The sequence below is a fragment of the Staurois parvus genome, unplaced genomic scaffold (genome assembly GCF_062004578.1).
Source record: "Staurois parvus isolate SC_StPar_1 unplaced genomic scaffold, SC_StPar_1.0 ptg000020l, whole genome shotgun sequence".
In the NCBI taxonomy this organism is placed as follows: Eukaryota; Metazoa; Chordata; class Amphibia; order Anura; family Ranidae; genus Staurois; species Staurois parvus.
The window spans coordinates 291,559-297,276 of record NW_028317816.1 but is presented as its reverse complement, the minus strand read 5'-3'; positions in this window follow the sequence as shown (position 1 = coordinate 297,276).

Genomic DNA, 5,718 nt, shown 5'->3' with positions numbered 1-5,718 from the left:
ACAGTGCCATAGAAATATATTACATGCTACTTCAGATGCGATTTGTAAATTGCATGTCGCACCAGTGTGAACCAGCGCTTAGGGTCGTTAGTTTATACAATTTTAAAATAATGTTTTATATCCGTTTCTTATTATATGTACTAACAAATGTCTGCATGTTCATAGATGATGTGGTTTGTGAAATTGGTGCAGGTTGTTGATTGTAGTAATTTTGTGCATATGAATTCTTTTAGATAAGATATTTAATTTGTATTTTGCACATGTATGCATTGTGGAACAAATGTTCTGTCTGATGACATCCCTAGGATGATACCTCTAGGAGCTCTGCATCTCCTATGCCCGAACGGCTTACTATTGCTGATTAGTAACAGATTATAAACAGTAACATTAGAAGTTGTGACAGTTGTGGGACACTATTATGGGTGACAGTTGGTAACGCTATACGGTCACATCAGTCAATATGACAGTTGGCAGGGGGTCCGTAACATTGATGTCAGTCACTATAAGATAGATTAGATGCAGTGACATTAGCCAGTGTGTTCACTAATAGGACAGGCAACACACAGTTTCAGATATAGAGTGTTGTAGAAACTCTTTAGAATTCTGTAGTGCCTCCGCACGAAAAATGTCTGTTTATGTGACAAATTTATGTACCTGTTGAGAAGAGGTATATTCATTTGTTACATAGAGGCATAGGGGGAGGTGCGGCACTGAGGCCAAAGTGCCCATACTGGACATTCCTTCCTCACTGCAGGATCAGCCTCCACCCCTGGCCAAACAGCAGCACTGGTTGCTAAGATACTGTGGGCTATGCATCCAACAGCGTCATAACAAATAATGACTGCTGGAACCTAAGCAAACAATGTTACTCGCACAACAATATATGTAAAGTAAGAATGAGTTGAGGGTTCAGTTTGAACGTAAATTTCGATCAAACATGTGCTGTTCATTTGTCTGCGTGTCAAAAATTAGGCCATTTGACTTGGACAAACATGACAACTTCCTGTTGTCAATAGTTGCTAAGGAAGCAGTGGGTGCCTGTACCCGTGGCATCCTTAGCAACCACTGACTTCCCTGGCCCATTAATTTACATGGGGTGGGAATGGGGTTGACATCATTCCCTAAATATTGCTATGTGACCATATTTGCCCAATAATATGGCTATGGCTATTTTTGAGCAATGATATCATTGCTATCCCTGCCCTTTTCCTTGGGGAGCGTTGATTTGGTGAATAGCCACCACTGCATTAGGGTGATCGAGTTTTTTCGTTTAGTGGGTGTTGTTCATCCTGATTGATGTGGGTCTACATTGGTGGACGACGTCATTAACTGATTAAATCAGCTCACCCATTAATGAACTGTCCAGTCAAGGAACTTGCTTTTCTTATCTTTTGCTCTCCTCCTATCAGGAGGTTCCATGCACTGCAGCACAATTGAATTGCTTGTTGTGCTGCTTCACCCTCCTCCAGTTCTGCCATGCAGGGATTGCAAGAGGCGGACACCAAGTCAAGTTCAAGAACTTAAATGCTTGCATGTAAAAAAAAAAAACATTTAAGGATGTAATTATGAATAGCTGAATTCATTTGTGCCTTTTATATCAACCTGGAATTCAGTGTTGAGTCTACTTTAATCATAGACCTTTGTCTTGGTCATTTATGGCTTATTGCTAAAGGTAGAGATTAACAATATTCCCCGATATTACTAGAATGTTCTGTTTACCAAAAATTAATAAAGAAGCAATTTTTCAGATAGTAAATGCTACTAAACATTAGTACAAACTACTTTAACATCTTAATGCAAATTAATGCAGCTATGTATTCATGAATTTAACATAAATGTAATTTTTTTAATTCAAGCTCTCTAAGCAGCTGAATTTGATTTGGCAGCAGCTTCTTTCAGTCCCTGTATAGCAAAGGTGTCCGAAAGGAAGAAGCAACACAAGGAGCCAATCCAATTCATGTACTGACAAGATGCATGCTGATAGGAAGAAAAAGCAGATTGACAAGGACAAAACTCTTCACTGTGCTGCTTCTCATTTTATTGGCCACTCACAGGTTGAGGTGGGTCCATGGTGAGATGGACTCCAAAAAAGGAGGTTGAATGATGCTGACCATCAGACTGACGACAGCTAGCGGAGGATATACAGGATGTTGGGGGAAATCTCTGGATTGAGGGTAAATATTGCAGCAAAAGCTGGTTTTGTTAGTTTGTCATTTAATGGGCTATTAATTTTATCTTGTAATGCTTAGCTATGGTTCTTTTTTAATACATTTATAGGAACATTTTGAACAGAAGCAGGACAGTGAGCAAGATTCTCTGTCTTTACCGATAGCTCTTCTTTTTTTCTGCTTTTTTGACATTTGAAGCAGGTCATTTGAACAGCCTGATTCTGTTTTGTTGCTCAAGGTGGAAGTCTTTTATATCTGTATGGTGTATCTTACTCTTCCCTGACAGTTCAGAGGTATCCTTAGAGAAATCTTCCGCAGAGGCACCAGCTGCTCTGGGTTCATCTTCAGCTTTATACAGTGAGTGTGAACACTTCCTTTATGTTGTTTTCTGTTGCAAAGTCAACATTTTTTACAGATCTGTTCACAGATGTGTGAAGGGAGAAACATGTTTTTTGAGTTGGGCCATTAAAAGTACACAGTTTTAGATTTACAGCAAAGAGATGACTGTAAAAACCTACAAAGCTGAAAGTGAGACTGAACACCTCAAAAGGTTTAGTTCTACAGAATGTCCTACTTGTTTTTATAAGTACTCATGTTCTTCAAAAAGTTTTGTTGCTAGTTTCCTTTCTGACTTTGGACCGCAGTTTTGTTACCTTTCACTGTTGTCAAATCCAATTAAATATTCTCAGAGCTGTTGTTGCTGGCGCTTGATAAAGACAGCTGTAAAATAAGTAAAACTTTGTAATAGTTTGGTCCCTAAAAGGTCAAGTGCAACTAGTGTGCCTCTTAAGCCCAGGTATTGTTTTTTTTGGTTTATTATATAAATTACATGGGGACGGGGGTCTATGTTAAAGTGGTTGTAAAGGCTCAAGGTTTTTTACCTTCATGTATTCTATGCATGAAGGTAAAAAACCTTCTGTGTGCAGCAGCTCCCCAGCCCCCTCAATACTTACCTAAGCCTCATCGCGATCCAACGATGTGAATGACAGCCTCAGCTGTCAAAGGGTCTCTGCCTCCTCATTGGCTGAGACAGCAAGCAGGAGCCATTGGCTCCCGCTGCTTTTAGTCACAGCCAGTCAGCCAAGGAGGAGAGATTGGGTCAGGGCCAAGCCATTTCTCCGCATGTGAATGGACACAAGGAGCAGTGGGTGCACCCACAGCAAGCTGCTTGCTGTGGAGGCACCCGACCGACAGGAAGAGCCAAGAAAGCCTGCAGAGGACCCGAGAAAAGGAGGACCCAGGCTGTTCTCTGCAAAACCACTGCACACAGTAGGTAAGTATAGACGTTTGTTATTTAAAAAAAAAAAAAAATTAACCTTTAGAATCGCATTAAGTGTTATAGGCATTTATAGTACTGTTAATTTACACAATGCTTTACACATCAGCCCCTGCCCTCAAGGAGCTTACAATCTGAGGTCCTTATCTCACACATATACTAGCACCAATTTAGACACGATCCGGATAACTTACCAGCATATCTTTGGAGTGAAGGAGAAAACCAATTCAAGTACAGGGAGAACTTACAAACTTCATGCAGATAATGTCCTGACCAGGATTCGCACCAGCGACCCCAGTGCTGCAAGACGGAAGTGCTAACCCGTAAGCCACTAAGCTTCATATCATAGTCAAATTCCATACCCTGACAGTTTTGTTGCTGATATATTTATAGATGTGGTGAATAAAAACTAGAGCAAGATTTGCTATATAGTCCACGTCAGATAGATCAAGACAATCTCTACCTTTCTACCACTTTATTCCTCAGGTATCAGTGATCACAAGTGAAAGGATAAGTTCACCTTTGGGAACGTGTTACATGTTCCACCCGTTTTTAGGGTGAAACATGTAACATGTTCCCACTGCTGCAGCTATAGGGCAAACAAAGATCTGATGGCCGCACATCCAATAAAATCACCTTTATTGTAAATTTCTTCTCATAAAACACTTCCACAGATCATATTGGGGAACACAGTTCTCCAGCTAACGTGTTTCAATGCATCAACATGTTAAACGCATTAGATGGAGTACTATGTTCCCTGATATGATTTCTGGAAGTGTTTTATGAGAAGAAATTTACAATAAAGGTGATTTTATTGGATGTGTGGCCATTGAATGTGTCTTTTCTGTATGAAGTCTGCTATGGAAAGGGCCAGCACCCGAGACTATGTGTGAGTGATAGTGGAAGAGGGGACCGACCTGGAGCCTTTCTAAATAGCACTGCTGCCACTTGCCAATCCCCTCTCTCCCCGTACCAGCTGTCACTTTTTGAAAAGAGCATGGCTGTGTGGGGCTCAGCTCACATGGCCACATCATTCATTCACAGAGTTCTGTGAATTAATCAACTACAAGTACTGACATCCTTTGCAGATATCAGCTTGTAGTTCTCAATGAGCTACCACGGTGCTGTTGAGAGCCGTGGAAGTTCATTGATTCTTCCTGTCAGTGTGAAACTGCCTGTCCATACCATGTATGGGTAGACAGCTTACACTGACAGTCTGTGGGAGTCCTGCATGGCACCAGCAATCTGCTGATCACTGATGCAAAGCTTTCCAGGCTCCTTCAAAACAAAATAGTAAATGCACACTATTTTTACCTGCAAAAATTTGCATTGATTATTTTTTTTATTTGTTTAAAGGTGAACTTGTCCTTTAAAAATTACAACCCATCCCAAAGCCAATAAATACCTAATAAAGCATTTAAGTATACAAACAGTGTCCTGGTTTATCTAATTGATGTGTACTGTGCTATGCTGATTGCGGACCGATGTGCTCTGCCTTATTAGATCACCAATACAGGTCAAACTAAGAAAACCTTTTTTTCCCAGTTTGGCCTTTATGGAAAACCAAGAAAATTACTTGGTACCCCATAAAAGAAATCAGATCTTTCATGTCATCCTTTAAGAGATCTAAGAAAAGTTTGCTATGGGCAACCCACAGTTCATTTCTCCTCAGTATTTATAGATAGACCTGTTGTCTGTGAAATAATGTAGTAAAGATCATAAAAGTCATTCCCTAGGCTCAATTACTGTAGTAACTATTCTAGGATCCATTATACAATTGAGGAAATATAAGGGGATGTTTATACTGAATTAGCTTTTTGTTTTTGGACAAATGACCCTTTAATGGAACTAAAATATTTCACCACATTTAGTATTACTTTGAGGAGTTAATTGGGGAAGGCTACTTTCTGAAAGACAAGTTTGTTCTCGAGTACCATGGCTATATATTTTCCATTTACATTCCAAGTCCATTGTGTTGATTTAGCTTAAAAGCTCATAGATTTACAAGCTAGCTGTACCAGTGTGACCTTAATTTGGCAGAAAGCTCCTTCATTTACGAAAGGAAATTAAAATGTACTAAAGATAATGAAAATTTAAAGTGGAAGCTGATTCAGTTTTTAAGTTATCTGCAGTGTGAATAATTATACCTCCAGCAAAATCAGATTGTTTTCTTTTAATTCTATATTTTATGTATTCAGTGTTGAATTCATGTCAGGCTTAATTTTCTACCATTTGATTGAGATTATCCCTAGGACCTAGTAAAGCTTTCAAAGT